General features: G+C 42.0%; 1 non-coding gene across 1 annotated transcript; it reads left to right on the top strand.

Moving 5' to 3' along the window:
• The first annotated feature begins 14,778 nt into the window (after positions 1–14,778).
• Positions 14,779–14,892, top strand: trnal-uaa (transfer RNA leucine (anticodon UAA)). The gene is made up of 2 exons: positions 14,779–14,814; positions 14,847–14,892. It is a non-coding gene; the product is annotated as a tRNA-Leu (tRNA).
• The last annotated feature ends 278 nt before the right edge of the window (positions 14,893–15,170 follow it).

Here is a 15,170-nt window from a genome sequence, read left to right as displayed (position 1 = left end):
AACAGTAAAAATAATGAATTAATTAGTATCTCTGCGCTCCGTGGTTCTTGGTGCAGAGATAATCTGAGAATTGAGAGCAATAAAACTCTGCAGACAATTCACTTCTGGAGCTTTAAAATATGTAAAACGGGTGTCGCTGTTGTATTACTTGTACATGCTGGGTGAAGGAGCAAGGTACTCGGCACTGGACGAGGAGCAGCGTTCGCGAAGAGGCAGTGTCTGCTGATCACCGAGGTCGCTTTGGAGAAATCAAAATAAATCTCCTTCCATTAGGCTTTCGTCTGATTTCAAAGCATGGATATCTTTATCAGCGGCGGTGATTGCCAACGAAGTTCTGACACGCTTGACATAGAAGGAAGCCCCGCTCCTACGCCATCTGTCCATTTACAAAGTTCATAATCCAACTGAAAAATATCTCCCCTTGTCGCATGTCCTCGTCTCCTCCTCCGCTCCCCGGTAGTCACCTGCCTATATCTGCGCTGCTTGATAAACTTCTTTTAATTTCTGCAACTGTACCTACTCGGGATTCCGTCAAGCTGTGGTAAGGATTTCGATCTGACTTTCTCATTTTCGCGTATAAAAATTCTGCGCAGCCCTCTGAACGTTTCAGTTATTTTGCACACTCGTGCTTAACCCATCCAATTTCCAAAGGAAAAATACTAAAGAAAGTTTGAAACATCTTTTGAAGTTGCTTCAAATTAATGTAGCATCATTCCGAATATTTCGACCTTATTGTTCCAGAGTGAAGTTTTGCATGTACCTTACCCCGTCTGACCTCTAATAGACACCGCTGGTTGATTCTTGACTCCCTTATCACTTCAGAGAAAATGATGCTTGGAAACGAATCCCGGTACACTAAAAAGCACACAACGCTTACGTGAATTTTCGTAACTCTCGATGTTTCGGGATCTAACTCATAAGTTATTAGTAACACTTTTCCCTGATTCATAACGGGTGATTTGCTTTCTGCGTTCCCTTCAAACTTGCAAAAATTTCGTAAAACAATGCAACATCGTTAAATTGGAATGGCGCTATTAGCACCAATAGCCAGTGAAGGGATCGAGCGAACGGGAATATCGGAGTTTAATTTGACAGCGGCTTTGCGTTGATAAATCAAAACTGCCTGTCATTAGTCCACAAAATTAATCCATTTCCGGGATGTTCAACTCCACGTCTGTCTCAACTGACAATTTATTAACAACTGAAACCACGGATGAAACTACAGCACAATTTCTTAAGCACAGAGTTTTGTCACAATGCCTGCACGGCACTTACTGATACATCGGCATCTAAATGTTATCCGTAAATGATCAAGCCTAAAGACCGCGGATACAACGCGCAAATCGCCTCTGTTCTTACCAGGAATACCAATTCCGGCAGTTATCATGTAATATATCTTTCGCACACTGTAAAATATTTCAAGCATGGTGTCTGAAGTTGACTCCGTCTTTTTAACTACCCACGATGTTGCTGAAGAAACTCTGAGCTGATGGATCTCTTTGGTTATTAATTTATACTCGCTCCGATAAACTGAGTATTCAATACTATAGAAGGCTGACGTGTCTTCCAGCAGTTGGGGTAAAAATAAATATGATGTTATTCAGATAAAATCCCAATTGTGATGTGGTATGCACAGCATGACACAAAATTGCAAAGTCTTGAAGACGAAAAACAACGATTTGAGATGTGTGTGAGAATTGTTGACAAACACTCTCAGATCCATCTCTATTTCATGATTTAACTTGTTGAGCTTCTTCATACCTCGAACCTACAGACATTGTCAACAGAGACCAATGCTCTTCTGTCAATGGGCTGCTGTGTTTCACTCTGAGACTAGTCTCGATTACACATTTTGCCATAGTAATATATTAAAAGAGCATGTTAATTTTACGTTCTTTAAATATAATGAAGAATCTTAAAGAAATAGAGCATGCTGGCTTACGAAGATACTGAACACATACAACACTTGAATCAAATTAACGGCAACATACACAAACATTTGGAAGAGCTCGACAGGCCAGCATTGGTGTAAATAAATAAACTTCGATGTTTCCGGGCGAGAAACTTCAAATTAATTAATGTTTCGCCAAGCATTGCAATTTTGTTGTCCAGGAAGAACTACAGTGCACAAATTGGTGGATTCGAAAACATCGGAATTGTTTCATTTACCTAGTGTTCGCTGGTCTTAAACGGTCACATTTGAATTTAACAAAGGCACAAGGCCGGGAGAAGAAACCAGAGACTCCGTTGGTTGTCCCCCTGGACTAGAGGCAGTAAGAGGAGACACAGGTAGGTCTGGTGACATTGAACCAATGGGATGGAGATACATCAGTTCATCTACTGGGGAATACCATAAGGATCAGAATTTCCAAACACTTAACAGCGGTGAATCTTCAATAACCAGAGAACGACTTTTGCATAAGAGGAGGATCGTACAGACACGTGGAGATCAGGACCACTGGGAACGCGTAGAGTCATTGCCCAGGTAATAGCTTTTAATTTCATCTACTTTCCATGCAGTAAGAAGGACATTCTAGTGATGGTGCAAACGGGATTTTTTTTAGCTTAGGTAATGAAGGTTATATTATGCCAAACACAAATACGTTCTGTGCCTCTCTGAGCATTTCTTTTAATAACGGGTAGATCCAGGAATTGGCGCCCCTCACGGACTCGATGATAAATCTATTCTTTCAGCCGGATAACCGATTCGGAAAACGTTGGGGAGGGGCAAAAAGATCTGCAACTGGGTAGTTAACGGCTACTGACCAAGAACGAAAAATTCAGGAAATTCTGCAAGTCCGAAGGGCCTGCATTTTCTTGATTAGAGGGGATACCTCCAGAAATACGTTTTCGGGAAGTGTCCACAATAAGAGGTGGCCCCTAAACATACTTCTGCAAGCAGTTGTCTGTCTTTTACTATGCACGACTTCACCAATAGAGAGTTTATTTGGTATCTGTGTCTCCTTTTCCCATGATCTGCACATTTTCCTCAGCAGCCATATTTCTGTATGTGTAGGTTCACATTTTCACTGCAGTTTTGGATGCTTTCAACCGTTTATTTGAGCCCTGGGATCATTGTTTTTTTTTTCAATATAATGCTGTTCCATACATCCTTGGATAATTTGTACACCTCTCCACCGTCCTGATGATTTTGGCTACAGGGTCCCCCGTCCCGAGTTGATACCAATGACGTTAATATTGTATTATGAAATTCCTGAATTGTCCCGCCACTATATCGTTCTGTATCTGGGTAAATCTGAGTGCATATGCGGATGCCAACACGTTGTAATAATTTCCGTTTCTGCGGAGTCATCTGGGCTCAGGTTTGGGCTGCAGACTCGGGGTGAAGGAGCAACGCCTCATATACCGTCTGGGTAGTCTCCAGCCCCTTCGAATTCTCCAACTTCCGGTAATTCACTCCTTCTCACATCCCCCATCCCATTTTCTCTCTGCCTCCTCTTCCAGCTGCCTGTCACCTCTCTCAGAATTCTGCCTTCTTCTACTACCCCTTGCGCCTTACATTCCTTTTTCACCTTTCCTGCCTAATCCGTCCCTGCTTCCCCTCCCCCACTCCTTGATCTTTCATCTGATTGGTTTTTCACCTGGCACCTACTAGCCTCTCCTTCCCACCCTCCCCCACCTTCTTTATAGGGCCCTTGCTCCCTGCTACTTCAGTCCCGACTAAGGGACTCAGCCCGAAGCGTTGTGTGTTCGTTTCCAGGGATGCTACTGGACCTGCTGAGTTCCTCCAGCCTGTTGAACGTATTGCTTTTACCACAGCATCTGCAGTGTCCTTTGTGTTAAGCCCATAAAATAAGGTGGAAACGCCACCAGCAGGGCGTTTCACGCTGAGCCTCGATGACCATCTCAGGCTCATCAACATGGGTGTGTGACAATAGGTGGGACGAAACCGGAGAACCTCTAGTGAGTGGTCCATTTGGTGGTCACCCTGTTCCCTTTTTATGGGACAATGAAGGATCCTGAGTCGCCATCATAAATAAAACAAACTGGGATATTCGAGGTAAAATGATCCTTGGTGAATTCACAGGACATTCACAAGTGGGACATCTGAGTGCACCTTTTGAAGTTTAAATCGGAAACATAACATGAGAAGATTCAATAGTACTAGTTGAATTACCCAGGGAGCAGTAACATATACTGGAGAGTAATTACATGACTGAAACTGGGCTTTATTTTGAGTTAATTAATTGTACGATTTGGCACATGCCAACTTGCACAATGGAAAAAAAAATATGCACAATGGGTGAAAAGTGAATAAAACCGCATGAAATGAGTAATTTTCTGAAGTTCCATCAAATAATTACACAGTACTCAAATACATTTGCAAGGCACAAGCATGTCTGCGGAAAGATGGCTGGTAGTGTGTCCATACAAGGTCCAGACCAGATAGCAGAAAAACAATATGGTTCTCACAAAAAAAAACAAAGGAAGTTGTAGGTAAGGCGATAGAGTCTTGTACTACAGGGGGTATTGTGATCGTTACCCTTTACTATCTACTCAATCATTTAGCCAGAATGGAATACAGATGGTATCCGGACATGGAGAACAGACTATCGAAAACTGGAGCTAGTACTTTATGTATGGTGCCGTCATCATCTTGCTTCCGATCGATTGTACTGTTTGGTCATTTACTGAATACAGAAGCTAACTTCGAATGAAATGTGTTTCCAGAATTGAGGATTCAAGCTTCTGATAGTTTTGTTATTCAGCCTCCATATTGTTTCTATGTGATATTTTAAATTATTTGTTTTGTCAATTACGTTGGTGGCGATATTGGTAAAGTTACCTAGTTTCACCTTTCTCGGATTTCTGAAACGACAGTGGTCGTTTTTCTAGATCAGTAGCTTTTTCAACTGTCCAGCCAGTCGAATATCTACACTCAGGTCTGTTCTTCCATAAAAAAGTTAGATTGTAACTTATGCATTAAATCTCATGATCACATCACAAATAACCCGTACAGCTATTTCACCTCAAACAATGGAAATGGTGTTGTTTATGCAGCGATCGACCTTCACCGGCACGTGAGACGAGGAAATCAGATGTCCGTATCTAATCTGTTGGAAAGTCGCCAAGCCACTGGTAATTCTGTCCGTTATATTCCGGCTAGTGTGCACGGACAGAGTTCGCACAAATTGATCTTTTTGCTTCTTACTTTCTAAAATAATCATATCCTGCATAGCATTGAAATAAAAAAGTAGTATTCGGACATTTGCAGCTATTAATTCTGTGTTCTTTTTATTTCTTTCTTTCCAAATTTCTTGTAGTTAATTTAACGGCGATTGTGATCCTGTCTCGCGGGAAATGCGGACTCTCCAAATGCATCACCCATTACATGGTTGGAATGGCAACAGCGGATATGTTCGTGGTTATATTTTTCTCTTTAGTGGAACAGACCAACCACATCTACATTTATTCCAGATCCCTGCTCATCACTCCTGTCTGCGCAGTGACAGGCGTATCACTTATTATATCGAGGGACTGTTCTGTTTGGTTTACGGTCAGTTTTACCTTTGATCGTTTCATCGCAATATGTTGTCGAAATCTGCGGGATCGATACTGCACTGAGAGAACAGCAACGGTGGTTATGGTGACCGTGGTTATAGTGAGTTGCGGGAAAAGTGCCCCATTTTACTTTGTTGTTGAACCGTACGTCATTATTGACAACATACCGTGGCGTTGCGCCCTCACGGATGAATACGCTACTTTACCCGTGTGGAAAAGAATGGAAATACTAGATAGCATTTTAACACCATTGCTGCCAATCGGCTTAATTTTTATCTTCAATGGGTTAACAGTCGGACATATAATTGCGGCAAATAGAGTTCGCAGAGGACTTCGGAAGAGCAGCGACAAACAGAGAGATACTGAGGTGGAAACACGCAATAAATCGATGATTTTGTTGTTTGCAATTTCAGCTAATTTCATATTGCTTTAGATGCCCTATACAGTTCATGCCCTGAAATGGCAAGTGGAAAATTACTAATACCTGGACAGATATTTGAGTTCCCCAGTACATATACTACAGCAATGTGGTTACATGTTGCAGACTCTCAGTGTGTGCACTAATACGTGTGTCTATACACTGACACAGAGGAAATTCAGACAAGAGCTGAAGAATGGAATGAAGTACGTTTTTACGTTAAATGGCCATCTGTGTAGATAACACCCACTCCGATTGCAATTCAGCGGAGTTTTAGATTAAAACTGTTTAAAATTCGGTAAACTTAGCAAACATGTGTTAAAGTCAAGCAATCATGTACCTGGTCACCCTGAAATGATTAAATTCCAAACTGTCGCAGAGATTCAACAACTACCTGGGAAAATTTACCACAGCATGTAAGACAGGACCCACAGGATCCGGGACGGCTTCTCCCACCGGGACATCAAACTGATTACCTTACGCTGCTTTGAGTGTTTTCTATGTTACATTGACAATTCTGTTTCTTATAACATTATAAATTATTAGGATTGCACTTTACAGATTTAGACGGAGACATAACTTCAAGATTTTTATTCGTCATGTATGTGAAAGATGTAAGAAATGCAGTTAATTCAATCAGAAGGGGAGGGTCAATTTCCGGACATCTCGGGGTTCAAGTGTTTCAAAATGCTCATAGTCAGGTAAAAGAAAATAAATGGAAAGCAATTTAAACACAAGAAGAGTGTGATAGTATTCGAGCTGCGGAAAGGTGGGATTGTATGTTAATAGACTGTGAGTGGAACTCAGAAGTAGGAAGGGAAAGAACACTCGTTTGAGAGTATTCTGTAGAGAGCTCCCATCACCAAAGTGGAAAAGCAACAGAGAGAGAGAGTGACAGATCGGGAGAAAGATTTTGCACGGGTTCTTGCATTAACACGGTTGTTGTCTCTGGCAACTTAAACATCAATAATATTCATTGATAATTCCTCTATTTAAAAGGTTTAGATGTGACACAATTTCTCAGTTGTGTACAGGAAGGAGACCTAGCACAAATAGCGGGCAGGCAGACTCGTGAACGTTCCATGTTTTGCTAATACCAGAAAGTGAAATGTGCCGTGTAACTGATCTCTCCGCGTGTCAGCATTTCAGAACGATGGAGCACAGCTATTCGACATATCTTACACTGGGATAGCAGCAGACAATATGGAATGCACTTTGTTTATACTATTGTGTAGGAAGGTGGGAGCCGAATTAGGGAAGCGATGCAAATCTTCAAATGCAGAAGAGAAATATGGAGATTGTTCATGGAGCACTTGATTGGGGGTTCAGCATTGGCTTGTTCAATTGAGGCAAGAACCGGATGGCCCCGTAAAGTAACCCTAATTGGTAAGAGATGTGAACACCTCTTCAAGAAGAAGAAATAAATAAACTCAAGGTTTTGGAAGAAAGGATCAGGCAGGGCAATGGAACGTCACAATGTAACTAGGAGGGAATGAGCAATGGACTTAGAAGAATTAAAGTGGGACATGGGAAGGCATAGGAAGACCGCGTTAAGGTAGGTGAGAGACAGGAGGATGACGACAGAGAGAGAGTGGAAGAGATAAGACACAAAAGAGGGAACATGTGTCTGGAGTGCAAGGAGGTAGTGAAAGTCCTTTATAATACTTTTCTTCGGTATTCACCAGTGAGTGAAAGAAGGCAGGTGAGCTGGGACATGCAGACGCTTAGAATTACGAACTGGAAAGTGTGAATACATGAATATAAATTATTTCCTGGCGCTAGAAGGTATGCAATCCAGGTAATTAGAGAAATCTGGTGTCCTGACAAAGCGTCTCGGCCCGAAACGTCGACAGCGCTTGTCCCTATAGATGCTACCTGGTCTTCTGTGTTCCCCCAGCATTTTGTGCGTGTTGTTGTTTGAATTTCCAGCATCTGCACATTTCCCCGTGAAAGCTGGTAAAGATGGTTTACATGTGACTGGAACGGATAAAATGATGGAAGGTGGGAACGTTCCATTATTAATCAAAGAGACAATCACCGACGTAGGATGTCTCACAAGTTTCCTCACATGAAGCCAGGCAAGTAGAGATTAGAAATAAAAAAATAGCAATCATGTTGCTGGAATTATACACTAAATATCACATCAGTTGGTGGGAGATGGAGAAATATATCTCCTTGTAAATCAAACAGACATGTCATGGGAACTGGGTTGCAGCAAATGTGCATTTCAACAAAATTAATTGAATCAACATTGTTTAAAAGTGTGAGGAGTGGAATTTTTCAAATGCGCTCTGGAGAGATTCTGTGCCTATGCCTTGGTAGTAATATTCATGCAGGGCAGGGAGTGGGTGAAGAGTCAGGGAACGAGGGATTTGAGACTTGCCAGTACAGAGTTTAAGATGTTTTAAATCAGTCCGGGATGTGGACATCATGTTGAAAATATGTAAGTCATTGTTGAGATCACAAAGAATTTTGCACAGTTCTATCACCTATTTATATAAGTATGTCATTAATCTGCAAAGGGGCAGAAAGTTAAGAATAGCCTGGAAATTAAGGCACATTATATTATCATACCCAAAATCTGGTAGATGTGTATGTGGAGATGTTAGCTGCAGGTACCTCCACATTTGGGAAATAGGAGTCATTTCAGAGCGATGTAGTGAGAGTTCAGGTTCACCATATTCCTCTATGGGTGAAGGACAAGTATGGCAAACTCAGATATTCCTGGGTGTTCAGGGGGACTGGAGGTTTCACTGAAACAATACGAAGCATGTGGTGGGGAAAGGACATTGAAGACTGCGGAGGACTTTTAGTAGAACAGAGAGTGTAGGACGGAGAATGAAGGTGAATGGAGACCAATGTTAAGGAGACAGGGGGAACAACATTTTCAACATAGGAAGTTATTTTATGTGGCAAAAGCTACCAAAGAAACTGACGGGGTAGTTTCAATTCCTGGTTCAAAGAACATTTCAACAGGATCACGGGAATGAGTGGTTCAGTGGAATATGGAGAAAATGCGGGCAAACGGAACGAGCTCAGGCAGATTGGATCAGACGGTTGAAGGACTTCTTCTATGAATCCATGCAGAGGTTTGTGCAACATGACGTTTAAGCAAAGGAGTGTGCAGTTTAAAGAGCATCGGAGGAAGTACTTCTTCTTTCATACAGAGCGTGTTTACAATCTGGAACACAATGCTTGAGGAGATGATGCAAGCAGCTTTTTATAGCATTTGAATCCCAATCGCATCAACGCTGCCTAAGTGTTCGATCAAATAGAATCATGGAAAACCTACAAGCACAATACAGCCCGTTCGTCCCAAAAAGCTGTGTCGAACATGTCTTTACTTGAGAAATACCGAGTCATACCTCTAGCCCTCAATTGTTCTAAACTCCATGGAGCCTCTTAAATACAGGATTGTTTCTGCCCCCACCCCTGCTGCCGGCAGCCAATTCCACGTATTCACCACTCTCTGCGTAAAGAAAAACTTATGCCTGACATCTGTTCTGTACCTGCTTCCAAACACCTTTAAACTATGCCCTCTTGAACAACGTGAAGCGACATGATGTACCGAATAAACAGAGTGAGTCCCAGCAGTTTTGTTGATTTGGTTTTGTTCGTTAAAGATTGGTCCAACTCACTGGAACCCCGGTATTCCGTGACTAACAAGCATAGTCATTGTTCCAGAAAAGCTCCCTCAGTGACATTTCAATCACGTGATCAGCTGTATTTCCAGAGAGGAGGTCGAGTGTTGCTCCCTGTCTAGTTGGGCCAACTATTTGGAGTAGACTTTCTTGGAAATATTTAATAAATTGTGCCCCATCCAATCCGTTTGTCAATGGCAGCTGCAATGAAAGTAAACTTAATATCAAAGTATGTTTCTGTCATGCCATGCTAACCTGTGATTACTCCATTTAACCTCGCGAGCTGATCCACGATTTCATCAAGACTGTTCCATTACCCACTCAGTCCCAATGCCCTGCCTTCTCCCGTAACTATTCATGCCCCAACTAATCAAGAACCCATCAAACTCTGCGTTAAATATATCCAATCATCTGGCCTCCACAAAAGTCTCTGGTAATGAATTCGAAAGGTACACCACACTCTGTGAACATAAATTAATCGTATCTGTGTTCTAAATGGACGTCACTATTTTGTGAGGCTGTGCCATCTGTATCTCGACTCACCCACCACAGGAAACATCCTCTCGACATTCGCTCTATTGAAACCTTTCAGCATTTGATAAGTTTCAATGAGATCCCCTCCCCCTCTACCCTTTCCCTTTCTCCGATTGTCCACTCTTCTGTCCTATCAGATTCTAGCTTCTCCAAACCTTTACCTAACCTCCCTTCCCCACCTCTCGGCTTCAATTATTTTTTCTGGCATGTATCTTTGCCCTCTGCCTGTTCAGGTATTTTCCCACCATCTTCCCGGATCTGCAGAAGAGTGTCGGCCTGAAACGTCGATTGTTTACACTTTTCCATAGATGCTGCTTCACCTGCTGAGTTCCTCCAATATTTTCTGCGTTTTGCTTTGGATTCCCAGCATCCGCATTTTTTCTCGTGTTTGCAATGCCTTCTCAAAATCCAAGTACACAACATCCACCGATTCTTCTTTGTCTGACCTATACCTTCAAAGAAGTCCAACAAAGTTGTCCAGCAAAATTTTCCGTTAAGGAAACCATGCTGACTTCGTTATATTTTATTAAATGCTTCCAGGTTTGCTTAACAAGCGACTCCAACTTCTTCCCGACCACTGTACTCAGATGAAATGCCCTATAAACTCCTTTCTTTCTGCTCTCCTTTTTCCTGAAGAATGGATTGGTAATTGCAAATTTACCATCCTCCAGCTCCATGCCAGAGTCTCATAATTCTCGTATAGTCATCACTAATGCCTCCACAATCTGTTCAGCTACCTTTATCAGAAGGCTGGGATGTAGGCCATCCGTTCCAGGTGATGTATCTACATTCAGAACTTTATGATTCCCATGCACCTTCCCCATGGTCATGGCAACTGCACTCACTTCTGCTCCATGACAAATGTCGAAAAGACTGTAAACTGTGCAAACGAAAAAAAAAATAATTATTACTATTATGGGTAATCCATTTTAACAGTCTCGACATTACAAAACAGGATACAGACAAGCAAGAAGTACTTGCTAACTGAACGTACAGTGGCCATTCCTAACACTCATAACATAGTGAATTTAATAAATGAAAAGCAGCAGAAATATGCCGAATTAAAACAAGAAATTGAAAGACTAAAAATCATGAACAAGGTATAATTTGCCCCAACAGTAATGTCTATATCTAGTATCACCTAAGCATCTCTTCACAATAACATACCTACCCAGATAGACACAGCAAAACTGATGTAACTTCCTGAAATTACCAATGCTGTTAGAACACAATTAAAAGTCCGCAAGTTCCTAGCAATTGAGAAATGAGTGGGCTTGTCTATGTCCGTACTTCATGTTTTACAAGCTTAAGCTGAGAAAACGAATAGACGATAGATATCATGAATATGAGTTCTAGAGTCATTAAGATTGTCCGTATTTTGTGAATCAGTTCAGTGTTCGTGAATGTGAAGGTATCCATCCCACCACCCGAATCTTAAAGCTGAAGGATAGTACATAATGTGAGCTGTGAAAGTACCAGACACTTAATGTTTACAATGTTTAGAAGATATTTGTACAGGTACATCGTTAGGAGAATTTGAGGGGGACATAGGCCTAATAGAAATTAATGGCACTAATTGAGAAGGAGTTCAATCCAGATATGTGTGACGTGGTTCATTTTGGTAGGTCAACTATGATGGCAGTGTACAACATTAATAGCAGGACTCTTGGCTGTGTGGCGGATCAGAAAGATTGTTGGGTCCGGATCCATTGGACACTCAAAGCTTCTGCGGAGGTTGACTCTGTGGGTAAAAGGCGTAAAGGACATTGGCCTTCATGAATCGTTGGATTGAGTTTAAGAGCCGAGACCTACTATTAAATCTGGAATGAAAAACCTGACTAATCAATGCTTTACGAAGTCCATTATGGTCTTCCACTTTTAAATGTGTCTCTTGTAGAAATGCAGTATCTGCTTTTGATTGCTTCAGATGAGAGAAAACGTTAGCTCTTTTTAACAGGACCACTGAGCTCCTTTACCTTCCAGAAAATAAACCTCACAGGGTGGCCGCCATCTGCAGCCCTCATGTTAACTATATCAAAAGACACACAGGGCCCGCAATCCAAAACAATGCGCACAAATGCACGCAATACGGACAATGAAAAGTCAGTCTGGCTAATCCGTAACACACAAAAGAACTATCTACAATGTTAATTCCCCCCAAAAACGCTCCCAACCCTTTACACAAACGATTAATCTCCGAAACCTAGATGTACCTCCCCAACTGAGGATGATCGCAGGCATTACAAACAAAAGCTACCAGTGTTTTCCCCACAAACCCAACCTTCAAACTAATCTAGGGAGACTTACCTCCTTAGTATTTATACCAAAACCTATTCTACTTTTTTATATAGGCTAAAGATAACTAAGCGAAGCCTCTCCAAGTCATCGGGTAGCGCAGGTCCAGCAGCATGCATCGGCGCCATTACTGTGACATCAGCTTTTTTGCTCGAGTCTTCTTTATCGTTTTCCCCTGTTTTACCTCGAAGCTGCATTTTGATGGCACGTCCCAGGTCCAGCAACTTCCCGGGTTGTTCACAATGCTCAGTTATATCGAGCTTACGACAACGATAAACAGGTATTTTTTGAATAAAAATCGAGAGCCACACTGACACGCACCTACTCCCTCCACGCTCAACCCGGAAGTCACCCAACCCTGAGCATTCTGACTGTAATAACTCATTCAGGTTGGAATGATGAAGCAGACCTTTCTGCAACTTCTCTTACGTTCTTGTGAACCTTGTCAAATCTTCGGTTTCATCCACAATCATATTATTGGACCTTACAGTCTACTTACCAACATCTAACTGTAAAGCAGACATGCCGGTATAATTAAACCTCAAACCCAATGTCTTCAGATTCAGTCCTGTCTATAAACGATTATTTCTCCGCTTCCCTAAATGTGAAAACAATTAGTCTTCCAGGCATTATTATCCATCCAAACAAACGTTCTTCCCAAATTCTTGCCGAGACGCGTCTCACGCGTCTTCGAATTGTAAATTTTTAACAGCTTCATTTTCCACAGAAGATCCCTAACCTGAGAAAACTTTAGCACTCTTGCTTTCATTTCCGATTGGCAGGTTGATAAGCGTGTACGTGTGTATATAACTTTGTTTACAATTCAGGCATTCATTCCCTTCTCAAACACAACTCAAAAATTGTCAGGGGTGGCCGAGTGGTCTAAGGCACCAGACTCAAGGAATGAAAGCTCTTCCGACAAACGGTAGGGATCTGGTCTCCATCTGGGGTCGTGCGATCGAATCCCACTCCTGACAAAATTTGTCTTTATGTATTGAATCGAGATAATGTTATTTCTGCAAACACAACCTGGGTTGTTGAAGTGGATTAGCAAAACGGTTGGAGGATATTTTTTTTTTTTGTTTTTGAGACTGTTCTTCGCATTAGAACAGATCACCGTATAGCGAATTCTGGTAAGTGATTTATTCAGAAACAATTTCACGGTGAAGGATCTTGGCCCGAAACGTCGACACTTTACGCTTTTCCACAGATGCTGCCTGGTCTGCTGTGTTTTTCCTGGCATGCTCAGCTATTCAATATAAAATAGTTTTTAAAGTGAAACGTTTGTCGGAATATTCAATGGATGGGCACGTGAGCGTACATTATCACCTGTTGATCAAAGGTCTGATTGCTGATTGGTAGTCACTGGTGGTGATGCGAGTCCTGAGGCTCTTGTACCATCTACCCGATGGCAGCAGCGCACAAAGAGCATGCTCAGACGACCTCATACCTCAGACCTCAGACCTCAGACGGTGGATGCTGATTTCCTATGACAAGGTTTTATGTGGATGTGTTTAATGTTTGGGAGTGCTTTTCCCGTGATATACTGGGACAAATTCACTAACTTTATTTTAAGATTTTCCTTCAAAGGTATGGTATTTCCGTATCACGTCTTGATGCAGACAGATAATATACTCTCTACGACACATCTATATAAGTTCATCAAGGTTTTTGATGCCATGCTGAATCACCGCAGTCTCCTAAGAAAGTAAAGAGTTATACCAGCAATTTAAAGTTACTGACGCGCCCCGCCTTTGATGCTCCAAGGAGAATTGGCACAAGGACCTCTGGTTTTCCCTCTGCTGAAGACAACAATCAGTCCTTGGTCTTGCCAACACTGAGTGACAGGGTGTTGACACATCTTATTTAAAACGATTCCCTCTTAGTTGAATTGTATGCCCTAAGAGTGGATCGTTTTAGAACATGTAAACCCTGCAATGGAGATAACTTCTGCATGCTATACCATTATCTATGCCTCAAAATCTAAGAACCCTCTATCACATTCCCCCTCTCCTCCGATGCTCCAGAGAAAAATTAAAAGCTTGTACAAATTTTCGTTAAAATTTAGACAAACCGTCTAAATCAGGTCGCATCTTGGAGATGCTTTTATGCACACGCTCCGAAACCTCGTCATCCTTTCTCTGGAGGATGGCCTGAACGGGGTGCAGCACAATTCCAGTGCTGTGATGCTGTACGCTCTGATTTCGCACATGTTCGGCAAACTGAGAACACGCATCACGTCCATATTCATTTAAAATCCCAAGATATAGTGTATGTTTGTATGTATACCCTCTCATCAAAGCAGTCATTCCCACTATTCCGAAATACAGCTATTTATCTCGCATGCGGAGAGAGTAATGCAGGGCGGTCAGGGTGGCCGAGTGCTAAGGCGCCAGACTTAAGGCGGGACAAACGCTTCCTAGTTTACGCGAGTATTCTGGTCTCCAAATGGAGGCGTGGGTTCGAACACCACTCCTGACAAATACACTGTTTTTCACGTGATGTTTTTAAAATGCAATCACTGCTATTTTACTGCAGCGATCAAGGCATGGTCTGTTTGGAAGTATGAGAAAAAAGCAACTAAGATTAAGATTTTGTTTTACTCACAACCGAGAGCAGAACTACGGGTCACATTACATGGGTTTCAGGCTGCGGAGTTTTATGAGAAAGAGGTCTCGGTGAAGAGTGTCTGAGTAACCATCTCAGCCGTGGCTGTTGTTTGGACAGATTGACAACGGGGCCATTCAGACATATTGTTG

This window comes from Hypanus sabinus, unplaced genomic scaffold (genome assembly GCF_030144855.1).
Source record: "Hypanus sabinus isolate sHypSab1 unplaced genomic scaffold, sHypSab1.hap1 scaffold_684, whole genome shotgun sequence".
NCBI classification, from domain to species: Eukaryota; Metazoa; Chordata; class Chondrichthyes; order Myliobatiformes; family Dasyatidae; genus Hypanus; species Hypanus sabinus.
Note: the sequence above shows the minus strand (reverse complement) of the source record. Positions and strands in the feature narration are given on the sequence as shown.